The sequence below is a fragment of the Eucyclogobius newberryi genome, unplaced genomic scaffold (genome assembly GCF_026437365.1).
Source record: "Eucyclogobius newberryi isolate DKJ021-1_F unplaced genomic scaffold, fEucNew1.0.hap1 SCAF_22, whole genome shotgun sequence".
In the NCBI taxonomy this organism is placed as follows: domain Eukaryota; kingdom Metazoa; phylum Chordata; class Actinopteri; order Gobiiformes; family Gobiidae; genus Eucyclogobius; species Eucyclogobius newberryi.
Window position 1 is genome coordinate 8,315,080 of NW_027315857.1, and position 14,512 is coordinate 8,329,591.

The window sequence follows — 14,512 nt, forward strand, 5'->3', positions numbered from 1 at the left end:
CTCTCCATGGAGCTATCTTAGTTAAATACAATTCAGTGGAACCTTTTAAACAAAGACTGGATATCTCCATGGAGACAAACAGGCGGACTGATCCTGAACAGTTCAACAATCCGATTTCTGTGTCCGAAATCGCGATATTAATTGTTGAAAAGTGACAAAAAAAAATGAGCCAGGAGTAAAAATAGTGCACCAACAACAATAACCAATCATAGGTTGAAATGGCGATCCATTATAGCAGACAGTAAAGCAATAAGCAGCGAAAAATAACTGAGGTCCGGGCATCTAAGTCGTAATCAGTTGGCTGCATAGTGACTAAAGCGATCCAGGGAAGGAGCTGCGAGATGCAATAATAGCAAGCACAAAAGCCAAACACGGCAGCGAGAGGGTTTTCTTATCTGAGATGAGCGCTATCTCGTGGAAGACAGCCACTTTTGTTTTGCCATGCCTCATTGTGTGGCCTCTTTGAAAGCCACGAGGGCCCGTTACACAGCGAGCGTTCTGTTTCATCACCCGCACAAAGCCTTGACTGGCATTATTTGTGGTAGTTTTTTTCCTTTTCTTCAGGTACAATAAAAAGTAATTATTACAACTGCGAGGAGAACGGTGAATACCCCAAGGAAAGAAGAAAGCAAAGTATATCAACGGATCATAATAATAGGCTATAATGGGAAATGTTAATAAAAAGAAAAAACAAATAATGTATCATCTTTGAACTGCGTCATACAGTTCAGAAATAACAGGAATTTAAACATTTTGGAGACAAAGCTAAATTTAATCAAATACAAAGACTATTTGCCACAAACACAGCTTTTATTTTTCAGTTGGAGCACTTAAAGGACAAATATTATGCATTATTAGTGTCGTTATTAACCTTTAAGCATGCACTTGAGTACCTTTACTTGAAAAAAACAACAACTGCATGTCACTCTGGCTTTTCCCACGCTAAAAACTGACCTTTGGGCTCCACCTATTGTCTGCAGAGGGAATTACATTAGAGCGAGAAACAAATGCTAGCTTTCCTCCGACATGCTAATGTAGCCACGCTGTTGCAATGATTGTTATTTGAGGCAGAAATGGTTTGCTGAGGATTTATGGACTTAAAACCAGCACTGAAGGTCTTGATAATGACATCACACGTCGGGAAAGATCTAAATTGAGTGTTTTTGGCGCTCAGAGGGAGAGAACTTTCCAGACAGAATTCATCAAGCAAACATGACTGAAATGAAAAGAGTGATGTTTTTGATGAGGGGACGATGTCATATGCTTGAAAGCTCCAAAATATGTCTTTTAAGCGTGTGACTTACGCTTGAAATCGTCACATGTTATTACCGTGTCTGCACCACTACTGCACCAACTACTACCAGCCCGATAATAGTAATGAGGAGGATAATAATAGCTTACTTCATCTTGCATCCATTGAAAAGGCTACTGTTCAAATCTGCCCTTTGTTTCTTTCCAAAGATCTCCCCGCCCAGCCACTGCTCTACATCTGTACCCCATCCACATGTATCGATTGGATGATAATTAAATTGTCCACCCCAGCTTGATATGGATTAATAATTGCTGGCTAATGCCCTCCTGACATTTTGCCATATCGACTCAATACTGTTTGCAACGATGTACCAATAATTATGACGCTTGACATTCCTCATTTTTACCTCTAATGAGACCAATCAAGGCTGGATCCAATGTTGCCAAACAGAGAATAAGAGAAAAGTCGAGCGAAGGAGATAGATTTTCACTAAAGACCCATTACGCAATGAATGGAAGCACTATTTTTGTTGCTTACAGGAATCTTGCCGTTTTTATATATATATATTTATATTTAGAGGGAATAAAAATAAGTGCTCAGTTTATTGCTGGTCGTAATCACATAAAAAAGCAATACACAGCGCCACCAGGAGTTCTATAAATACCACCACAAGATGGAGGTGCGGGCGCGGTGCCACTTCACTGCTTCAACTTCCTCAGCGCCATCTGCGAGTGTTCCTCCCCTGGCATCGGCACCAAAGGCCTTTTGTGCCGTTTCTCCCCTTTGTCCCCACTTGCAAGGTTTAATTAGGTTATTTACTTGAGCCTCACCTCCCAGCGTTTCATTATATTGGCCATCGCAGATAGGACTTCACGCGGGGCAGGGGCTGGATAAAAAGTTAGGACAAAAGATGATAAATGTCGCAAGCTGGGGACCGGAATGCAATCTGGCCTGCCACGATGCAGAGATGCTCTAATGGCTTCCCAGCAAGCAAGAGGGTGGGGGGGGAAACTGTCGAGATGGCAACGTGATAAATAGTGTCGGGACGGCTGTAAGGACTCTGGGCGACGTAAAGCGCGGGGAAAGAGTTGTGCAGAAGCCGAGGAAGATGACCGCAAAACGGAATCTAATTAATCCAGACTTTGTTCTTTCACTTGACAAATTCAACATCAAGAAGGGAAATTGTTTTTTAGCAAACGTGCTGCTCACCATCGCCGCCGCCTCCTCCTCTCCGCGCCGCCATTCCACTTTTCTCCCAGGTTGAAAAGGCAAAAAGGACGTATGGGCCCTGACAATGCTCTTGCACCTGTGGAATGATTAATGGCAGCGGGCCGGGCGTCCGCGGCGCGCAGTGAAAGTACCTGCTCCAAAAACACACCAAGGAGAACGCAGCTACGAGCATACTTCCAAGAGCAATTTCCCGCTTTATACACAAACATGGGTTTCAAGGGTCCCTGTTGACTTGTTCCTTTTGACCTTATTTGTTCTCAACATCACACGAGAGGTGGCACGCGGCTCACTCAACCGAAATGCACCTTTATGATTGATTCTATACAAAAAAAAGTAAAGAAATGTATAATAATTTATAATAACTACCCTGTGTTCACCCTTGATGAGTACGAGCAAATATTTAATTCATCGTGATCAAAAGCTGATGAATTAAGCTTAGTTAGGTGGTTTAAATCTGAATCCTTCTCCATAAACTATGTGTTCGTTGTTAATTTATTCATGCTTTATACTGGCTAATGAAGGTGTATGATAAAATACTGTATTTTCTGTACTATAAGTCGCACTGGAGTATAAGTCGCACCAGCCAAAAAATGCATGATAGAGAAGAAAAAAACATATTTAAGTCGCACTGGAGTATGAAATGTGGTTGTAAGTTAAATAACAAAATAGTATCACATATAAGTCGCTCCGGAGTATAAGTATATAATATATATATATAATATATCGCACCCTGGCCAAAACTATGAAAAAAGGTGCGACTTTCAACACTTTCATTGTACCTCCTGAACCTCATAAACATATTACTACAATGCTTTGTAACGGCTGGTAACACAAACCCTTTCAACTCAAATTGTGAGGGTTGTTGACTAGTCTCGACTAAAGAAATTAGTCGTTCCCTGCATTGATTAGTCGAATAAAAGTGGCCACACATTATACTGGCAAAATTCATCGAAACCTTTACGAAATGCGATAATCAGACGACAAATCCAACTACTAAAGGTCAGACTCACTCATTCCACACCTCATCTTTTCTGCTGTGAAATAAAAAATTACAGTTTGCTTTACGAAGTTCATCAAACCCGAGGTACAACGTGAATGTATCTCATTGCAGTTGGTTCTACAGTGCCGTTTTTAAAAGGGTTGGCAACTTATCTGTTCTGTCCAGTAAAAATATATTGTAACCAAAGTTTTTTTCAACATTGATCTTCCGTTTAACTCTGGTGGTATAACTCATTTCCCTATTCGCCGAGATCTATCGAGCCGTTTGCGTTTTGTGACAGTGCCATTGACTCTTTACCGTTTTTCTTCCAGTTTCACGGCTCCGCATTAAAAGCCAGCGGCTCCAACCATTACAGACAGTAAATTCTGATCTGAAAGTCAGCAATGAAAAGAAATTGCAGTTTGACTTTGAAACCCAGGAAATGATGTTGTAAAACCGTTGCTTTAGTACAAGACTGATCATGTCACTCGCCTCGCTCTTCACATACGGCACGACTCCAGGACTCACTGTCGGGTTTGGGAGACTTTAGATCATTATTACTGGTAAACATTTGCACTTGAGGAGATGATTTTGTGTAAATTAAGCCTGGGTTTGGCCTCAGGTGAAAATGAAGGCGTATAAACTAAATATTTCCAAAGAGGACAGGTCGTTTCGCTAACAGGAATATGTTTTTCAAGGTATTTTTGAGGCATAAACACTCGAATAAATAAATAATGGATGAGTTTTATGCCATAGTGCGGAAAATGTCAGGTCATATTATGCATTGTTTTTTAATGTTTGACATTTTGATCATTGTAAAACATCATCTTTGACTAAAACAGCTTAATTATAGAAATATGTCCATTGACTTCCTGTTCAATACTGCAGAACAGATAAGCTCCACAAGGGATGCTCTGGGACAGTTATCCATTCGCTTAATACGGCTTCATTGTTTCGATGTTCTAACTTTCTGTTAGAAAAAATCTATAATTCTGGGACGCCCACAAGACAACTGCATTACAAAAACGTACATTTTATTGAATTGAAAATTTAAACTTCACATGGGGTTTTACAGCCTCTGGTATTTATTATTGCAAGAAAACGTATAAGATCACAAATAATATTGACATAAATCATTCATGTGCTGTATGCTGCCACAAGCTGACATTTAAATATGACTTTATATGTCAGACAAAAGGTCAAATATGTTCAAAGTCCGGTATATGCCATTGTTTCTGCACAAACTTCTTTGACTTCACACTAAAGGTGATCTCTACCTGAAAATGATTTAGCTTCCTCATCCTCTTCTTTAAAGTCAGCACTCTATCTTTACCGCTGCATTAAATTATTGGCCTGGAAAAGGTCACTTTAGTACTTGATTGACTGTTTGTAGTACCTGCTTTGCATAATCTTTGTTCCAATAATAGGTTTCTGGTTTGATGATAGCCATCAGTACGGGCGGCAGGCGAGGATGGTTCAGCGCAAAGTGGAATACATTTTCGGAATTCTCTCAAAGTTTCATTACGTCCCTGTCCAAAGGATTAGTCAGGCCGTCTATTAAACATGTTAAACGTTGTGGATACAGAAGATATAAGGGAAATGAATGCATTAGGTGTGACGTGGTTTGCTTGGGCAAGGGGAAATTCACGGGACATTTGAGCCCGTGGAAGGAAGCCACGTGTCTTGCAGCGGTTCGCTCTGGAGACTGGAGCTCTTTGGGCCACAGCCATGTCTGAGAAAACACAGAACAGGAAACATGTCACTTCATATGCCCTGACAACTGGCATCTTGGAGCAATGGCTTGCCACGGCTTATCCATAAAATTAGTTTAAATATACAACGCTGAATTCATGGAATGATTTGCTTCATAATCTCCTTGGGCTTCCACTGAGACAAATATGAGGCGAGCTTTTCCGCTCTGTGGTCGACTGTAAAGACAATCCTATGAAGTTTACACTATCATCAGAAATAGGCCAGGCGCAGCCATAGTAAATCCCCTGTGGATACAACAAGTCAAAGAGTACATTTTGATTTCATTTGTATCTGTGGTGAAAAGAGAAAGAAGATATGCTGTTGCTACAAAAAAGAACTGAATACTAAATGTGTAGATGGTTTTAACAGTGTAGTAGTCTTAAACACGTGCACAGAACCAGTTCATTTTAAATTGGTTGCAGCAGTCCAAACTTCCTCTCTTAGATTAGATTCATCTTTATTGTCTCCAAAGACACACAAATATGACAACATCCAGCTGAATCGTGTCATACAGATTCTACATACAGATTCTTCCAAAAGTTCCCAGGTTGAGGCACCCACAAACTGCACCCATCCTGAGGCACCCACAAACTGCACCCATCCTGAGGCACCCACAAACTGCACCCATCCTGAGGCACGCACAAACTGCACCCATCCTGAGGCACGCACAAACTGCACCCATCCTGAGGCACCCACAAACTGCACCCATCCTGAGGCACGCACAAACTGCACCCATCCTGAGGCACGCACAAACTGCACCCATCCTGAGGCACCCACAAACTGCACCCATCCTGAGGCACCCACAAACTGCACCCATTCTGAGGCACCCACAAACTGCACCCATCCTGAGGCACCCACAAACTGCACCCATCCTGAGGCACCCATAAACTGCACCCATCCTGAGGCACCCACAAACTGCACCCATCCTGAGGCACCCACAATCTGCACCCATCCTGAGGAACCCACAAACTGCACCCATCCTGAAGCACCCACAAACTGCACCCATCATGAGGCACCCACAAACTGCACCCATTCTGAGGCACCCACAAACTGCACCCATCTTGAAGCACCCACAAACTGCACCCATCATGAGGCACCCACAAACTGCACCCATTCTGAGGCACCCACAAACTGCACCCATCCTGAGGCACCCACAAACTGCACCCATCCTGAGGCACCCACAAACTGCACCCATCCTGAGGCACCCACAAACTGCACCCATCCTGAGGCACGCACAAACTGCACCCATCCTGAGGCACGCACAAACTGCACCCATCCTGAGGCACCCACAAACTGCACCCATTCTGAGGCACCCACAAACTGCACCCATCCTGAGGCACCCACAAACTGCACCCATCCTGAGGCACCCACAAACTGCACCCATTCTGAGGCACCCACAAACTGCACCCATCCTGAGGCACCCACAAACTGCACCCATCCTGAGGCACCCATAAACTGCACCCATCCTGAGGCACCCACAAACTGCACCCATCCTGAGGCACGCACAAACTGCACCCATCCTGAGGCACCCACAAACTGCACCCATCCTGAGGCACCCACAAACTGCACCCATCATGAGGAACCCACAAACTGCACCCATCCTGAAGCACCCACAAACTGCACCCATCATGAGGCACCCACAAACTGCACCCATTCTGAGGCACCCACAAACTGCACCCATCTTGAAGCACCCACAAACTGCACCCATCATGAGGCACCCACAAACTGCACCCATTCTGAGGCACCCACAAACTGCACCCATCCTGAGGCACCCACAAACTGCACCCATCCTGAAGCACCCACAAACTGCACCCATCTTGAAGCACCCACAAACTGCACCCATCTTGAAGCACCCACAAACTGCACCCATCATGAGGCACCCACAAACTGCACCCATCCTGAGGAACCCACAAACTGCACCCATCCTGAAGCACCCACAAACTGCACCCATCATGAGGCACCCACAAACTGCACCCATTCTGAGGCACCCACAAACTGCACCCATCTTGAAGCACCCACAAACTGCACCCATCATGAGGCACCCACAAACTGCACCCATTCTGAGGCACCCACAAACTGCACCCATCCTGAGGCACCCACAAACTGCACCCATCCTGAAGCACCCACAAACTGCACCCATCTTGAAGCACCCACAAACTGCACCCATCTTGAAGCACCCACAAACTGCACCCATCATGAGGCACCCACAAACTGCACCCATCCTGAGGAACCCACAAACTGCACCCATCCTGAAGCACCCACAAACTGCACCCATCATGAGGCACCCACAAACTGCACCCATCATGAGGCACCCACAAACTGCACCCATCTTGAGGCACCCACAAACTGCACCCATCCTCAGGCACCCACAAACTGCACCCATCCTGATACTAAAGAACACACATCTTTTTACAAGTATAGTGCACGTTAAACCACTCAAAAGTACAAACTGGTGAGCTGAACTATTGCACTCATCTCAGTCGATTACTCCACAACACTCCATCAATGACACACACACTACAACACACTCAAGACAGTTCTTATAGTTCAGGAGAGGGATTGTCATGTGGACCATGGAAAGTTATATCTATTCAACCTACAGTTCGCCAGATGGCAACAACTCAAACTCCTGCAGGATGTGAGTAGAGTCAGCTGCCATTTCCTGACCCTGCTTCATGACTTTCTCCTCCAGTAGAGTGTATGGAAGAGGCAAACCAATGATTGTCCCGGCTCTTATAGTCAGATTTAGGATTTGTGCTTTTAGTTTCACTGTTCATTCATTCATTTCAAATCATGTTATGACGCCGTACCGAATAATTGACTCTAGCTCTTTAAAAAAGGAGTATTGCTTTTTCTGCCTTTCCTTTTCACTGCTGAATTTGGGTGGGCGGACTGAACATTTAGGTGAGCAAATTAAGAGGTCTAAGTGTATTTGTTTTAAGTAGCAGGTGGACAATAAAGTAACCCTTGTTTATAGCAGAGTAAGAGCAGAACAACAACTAGCACGGTCAGAAAGCAACAGCATTTCCTCCTGGTTCACTGCCGACGAAAACACTTTCTAATACGATGCAGAAAGCACACAGTGGTCTTATTTTGACTGAAGAACTGATTAAGCAGACTGTCTGAACTTAGGCAAGGGAGACTTCACTTATTACATGAAAAAAGTCCCTGTTCTCGATAGACAAATGCACGTTTCCATCTCCAGCTCTTCTCTTTCATCAATCGCATTAAAGCACATTTCACGCACGTTCTTCTCCCCTGTACGACGGACATATTTCTTTCTTCACTATCTGCACGTTATTATGCTACTGTTAGCTGACATGGCCTCAGACTGTTTATACTGTGTGTCATTTTTAAGAATCTTTTCAAGTCTGTGTCGCACGGGCGCGATAACTATTGGCTATTTTCCCGCTGCGCTGCCATTTAATGAATCGTTCCATTGCCTGGTGGATAACAGAGTGAACAAATGCCTTTCTGTGTTAGTGCCTGCCACGGCCTATCCTATCAGATAATTAACTTTTTGCAAATAGACCGCGCTGACTACCAAACAGAATAAGCCTGCACAATTAGAATTACTTATCTACGTTTTTCCTGCCCCCACCCGCCCCGCGCGCGGAAAACAAACACGAAAAACAAATCAAAATTTCATACTCCTTGCTCGCCTGTTCTCCGCAGTCCCGTGTATTCATAAACAAATGCAAAAGTAATGAACGGAATTAAATCCTATTGAAAGTGAGTGTGTTATTTCGCTTCCTCCCCCAGTCCAGATGTTCAGAGCGTCCAACAGGAGGTCTAGATGTTTTCCACCTGCCTCTCTTTCTCTCTTTCTCTCCTTCCTCCCCCCCCTCGGGTTGATGGTCTCGCACCGACAGTAGTGCAATTCAATATTTATACGTTTCCTTCTGTTAGCCTTCCGCGGCGTAGGGGAAGCGGGTTTTTTTTCCGAGTGTCTGATTTGCCACTGCGGTGTGTTTCGGGAGGCCGTTTTGAACAAAGCCATCTGTTTGAGTGGGTTGTTTTATTAAGTGACAAACTGGATCCTTCTACCTCGCTAATGTGTCCCAAGGGGTGAAGCGGCGGCTCGTGGTGTTTGTGCGGCTCCGGCGAAACAAACAATTTAAAAGAAGACGGACGTAAAATAAATATAAGAGTGTAAAACGCATGCAAATGCAGAAGGAGTATTGGGGCTGGATTTTAAATGTGTCGGATGAGTGACTTTAATTGACTTTATTACAACATCATATACTAGTTCTGATGATGTGAAGACCAAAACTATCCAGGTATAATGTTTTTAATCATGTATTTTTTATTTTATTTGTCTCCAGTACTTGATACAAAAACGTTTTAAAAAAAGTGTCTTGCTATTATATTTAGTATTGATTATTTCTGGGTTTTGATACTTTAGACAACTCTATTTCATTATATCAAAAAGGATCCAAATATTGTTTTTTGTTTTATTGTTTTTGGATATTTTACCTAAATGATTGATTGTATAAAAGATTTATTTGATCACCTTTTAATTATTTATTCTGTTCGTATAACAGCTGTAAATAAGAGTGTTATTTTTATTAAGAGTATAAGAGTTTATTTTTTTACCAGATATATTTTTATAAGAGGTTTTTTAGAAGTATAAGGTTTTTTATGATTATACTTCTGTGCCTAATCTATTTCTGTGCCTAATCTGTGTTGCAACACTGGAATTTCCCCATTGTGGGACAAATAACGGTTATCTTATCTTATCTTATTACAGAAAATGTTGCACTGGAAGTCATTTTAGCAGTTATTTCAGTCTGGGGCAGTGTTCGCACACAAACCTAAAGATGCAGTGACTCAACACAAGTATCATTTGACTATGAACTTAGTAATAGTCTTTTGAATTTATAGCGAGCGCTAAAATTTTAGCTTTTTCATTTTGTCATTTTTGCTGGACTCTCTCGATAGTTTGGTGCTGGAGTCACACCTAATATTCCCTGTCATTCTCTCATCGATTTGTGCGAAATGCCGACACGTCCCTTTACCAATTCCAACAAGCGGTAGCTCCAAAAAAGTCAAATAAAATTGCTATTGCTAACCGCTAACACAATGTCAAAACAAGCATCGCTTTTAAACCTGCAGTGTCACATTAGTAGGTTGTTTCCTGCAGCTCTGTTGCTACGCACCTTCAGATTTATTCATGTCGTCCCCTCCTCCAGTGAGAATATTCGAACACCCCCGAGAGCGGCGGCATGGTTCCCCCCGCCGTCCTGTCAGAGTATCTGCCAGTGCGTTCGACATGGCGCTGCTGCATAACGCATTCCTTTAAAAGCTGTTGTCTGCGCACGAGAGAGTGGCCTCGGCTCCCGGGTTTGCAGCCCCAAAGCACGACCTGGTGCTGAGATCGAGCGCATCACTGGCTTATCGTGTTGTTTGTTTGTTGTTTACAATAAATATAGATGGGTTGTACTTCGAACGTCACAGATCATGATAACCTGTGGTGCTGAAGAATTGGAGAAAGATATCAAATTGCGATTTTTATTAGTATTGTGATGGAATTAGCTATTTATGTTAAAAATCTGCGCTATTTATACACATCCGGGAGCATTGGTACTTGCAAATAATGTAATATGAACTGTTAAACTAGTTAGAGTGGTCATTATATTAGGGATATACATGTACCGTATTTTCCAGAGTATAAGTCGCACCAGCCAAAAAATGCATAATAGAGAAGAAAAAAACATATATAATTGGCACTGGAGTATGAAATGCAGTTGCAAGTGTGAAAATAACAAATATTATCACATATAAGTCGCTCCGGAGTATAAGTATATAAATATAAGTCGCACCCCGGTCAAAACAATGAAAAAAAGGTGCAACTTATAGTCCGGAAAATACGGTAAATTATATTGCGATTCATCTTGCAGCACTATAGACCCCTTTGTAAACTGTATTCCTGCATCCCATACATTGACTCTAATGCATTTTCAATGGGAGGGTTAGCGTTAGCCTCCAAACATCACAAATTATGAACAATTAGCTGTGTTTTGACCATTCCGTCTAACGCATGGTTTATTGACAAATTATATTAAAAACATTGCAGGCCAGACCAGTTTGAAGCACCACAAATCCTACTTGAACAAGCACACATTAAAAAAAGGAGCTGGAAGTTAGATACTGACTCTTAATACTGAATAATACGTAATAGAATATGCACATTTGGCAACGGTTTGTTTCCACGGCCTAAACAAACAACAAAAATCCAGTATTTATTTGGATGCGGCAGCAAAATAAAAACATGATTTTACCAGGCAGTACCAGGCTTTGTGTGTGCAGCAATTCTATCTGTTGTGGAAGAGTCTATGAGCAGTTTATGAGGCAAAACAATGACCCCGCCTTGACATGCAACATAATATCCATATGCACCCATAGTATTAATATCATTAACAGCACTGCCACTGTATATTCTACTGAATTCGTTTACCATAATGAGTGTTATGAATTTAGCTTAGACAGCACATTTATGTGTTTGGGGAGGCGCTCGGCCTTGTATTATCAACTTCATTATGTGTGACAAGCAGCACAATATTGATGAAGGAGCGGGTACCCATCATTGCACTACGTTTAAACTCGGCACTGGATTAATGTACTATTCTTGATCCTGTAATTAACCATCATTTGGGGGCCATATCCCTTTTCAAGTGATCACTAATTGCAATAGGAATTTCAGCTTCCATTTAAGGCAAGATTACCGATGAGCTCGCAATGCAAATCAGCCTGCAGTTCTAATTAAGCTCCTGTTTCTTTTCTGTCTTCCTGCCTAGACCCTTTGTGAGCGTATACAATGTGCAGTTTGTTTCTCTAGCATCACAAAAGATTGAATTTTATCGTAATGCTGCAGATAGAGAGTTGAGCTGCGCCAGTCCTGGTGATTAGTATGTGTTGTTTATCTCAACACTTTTTCAATATTTGTAAGTCAGTATTTATCTCTGCATTCGCATCCGCCATCTCCGCATTTTCTTTCTTGGCATCGGGTCAGACGATTCTGAGCTGAAGACACAGACAGCTAATTAATCCGCAGAGAGGCTTCTAGAACGCACAGTCGACTGCGTTCACAGTCATCATGAGGCTCACACTTCCCTTGTTTGAAGCCAAAGTATTGAAGTATTGAAGAAGTACACCTGAAGACCGGCGCAGTACATTCTTCCTCCACACAGGAGCCCCTTTTCATCCGATTTACGTCAATTACAGCCAAACCATTTATCAATATTACAGCACTATGCTACATCTCGAAAATGTCCAACAAGGTTAATGGCGTCTTTAAACGCTCCTTTCTCCCGCGTGTATGTCTAAAACGGAGCAGGGTATTTGCCAAGCGCCGTCCCATGTGTTGGGATTAATTATCACTCCCTACAACCCCACCTCATCCTGCAAGTTCAAGATTCAGTGGAGAAAGTCCCTTCATATGCAAATGAAATTGAAAATGCCAGTCAGTATAATTGTGAAAAGCGAGCCGTCTTGGACTGGTGTCTGCAGAATGGGCTTCTAGCAGAAAGTGGCTCTCATAACGTTCTTCTGCTCACGCTTTGATTCATGCTTTTAATGGCGCTGCAAATCAAAATGTAGTCGATGTTTGTGGAGTCATGAGGATTTGAAATGTTTCAGCCCTGATGAATTAGACTCTGACCTTGCCTCCGAACACCATTTAAATTTAGTGTTAAGCCAATATCAAACAAACTAATAATGAATGCAGATGCACGAGATGTTCTGAGCTCCACAGTTCAAATCAGTTTGCCTTTCCTCACATGCCCAACACTGGCATGTGTACAAGAGGGTGTGAGATTTTGATATAGGTTCTCCTTTTCTCTGTTTGTTGAAATAACCTTAATCATTAACACAAAAACAGCTGTTTCTTGGTGCTAAATATTTGCACAAATAGTACTGAAAAGAGCTATATTGCATTTGTATTCAGTGATAATAACCTAAAACTTATTGCTTGCCTGATCTTTTAAAATGTTCAATGGATTCAATCGAACAGCACGTTTCCAAGGCGATGCCCTTAGCGGAAGTTAACAGCCTTTCAAATACATTTTTGCTACACATGTTGCTAACGGAAAGCTGCCCTCACGCTCAGTAAAACTCATTTACAAAGCAAAGGTCGTTGCGTAGCGCGTTTGTCCACAGCACATCGCTCACGTGGCTGTCAAAGCGCGTCGTCGTGGCGTTGTTCTGAGCAAAGCGCGGTTTCAATCAGCCACTGTCTACCTCCAGCCATACGAGGACTCCATCAAAATGGATGTTTGTCAGGGCCGCTTTAAAATAGGGGTATGATGGCGATATCAGCGCTATGTCTGTGAAAACACCATTACCTCCATGTCACGCTTCAATCACTCCCCATTGTGCGATGACTTCCCCCGCCCTCCGCGCCTCACCTCCAGCGCTGAGCCCTCGCACATGTCGTAGCAGTCTATCACGGCCGCCACGGGGAGATGCACCAAGCCATAATGGATGGCCCCCTGAGCGAAAACAGCCCCAATAGCATATCAATTACACATCAGAGTCCTCTTGGCTGGATGCCGACTCATGCCACGCCCCAGCCAAGTCAATGAGATCAAGCACAAATGCAGATATAATAGCGCTTTTTTGCTGCGCTCAAATTACACCGTGTCAAGCGTGCCATCCGTCCGTCAACCGTGTTAGCCGGAAAATTGCGGGCACGGGGAGCGCGCCTGAGGAGGGTGCACGAGCAGCGGGCAGTCAGGTGACTTCCTCGTCCGATTCGCCCTGCCGCTGTTTATCAGTTTGTCCGATTGATAGCTGAGCACGTATCTTCTGTGGCTTCCCCCAAGAATCCTGCAGGTTCATTTGTCTTGGGGTTTTGTCGCCTCCGCTGGGCGCGAGAGGGGAAATCAGTCTGCACAATCACAATCTCACTCTCAGATGAAGGGGCTCGCGCGGCTGGGACCACTGCAGCTGTGTGGAATCTAATGGCCTGCGCCGGTGATTGATAAAAGGCAAACAGTTGGTGCAAAGCAGGGCAGATGGAATCACCACTCTAGCCCAGGAGGTAGCCCTATCCGATTATTACATTATTACAGCTCAAATTAAACATGCTTTGATCATCAAGAATAAAGCAGGATTTTAATCTCACAATCAGAATCTCATCAGGGAGAGACAGGTTCCTTTGATTATGACTTACTTTCATGTGTTTTGATTTTTCACAGACGGAAACTACTTTCAAAGCAATAAAAATGTTCAAGGAATAAAAGCTTTAAAATTATTATCCGGCAGATTTTGCGGGTGGCTCGGCTATTAATGGCGCAGCG

General features: G+C 43.2%; 1 protein-coding gene across 11 annotated transcripts in view; it reads left to right on the plus strand.

Annotated features, from left to right (window-relative positions):
• LOC140371470 (receptor-type tyrosine-protein phosphatase delta-like) overlaps positions 1–14,512 on the plus strand; it is a 517,665-nt gene that overhangs the window by 425,470 nt on the left and 77,683 nt on the right. The window lies entirely within an intron of this gene.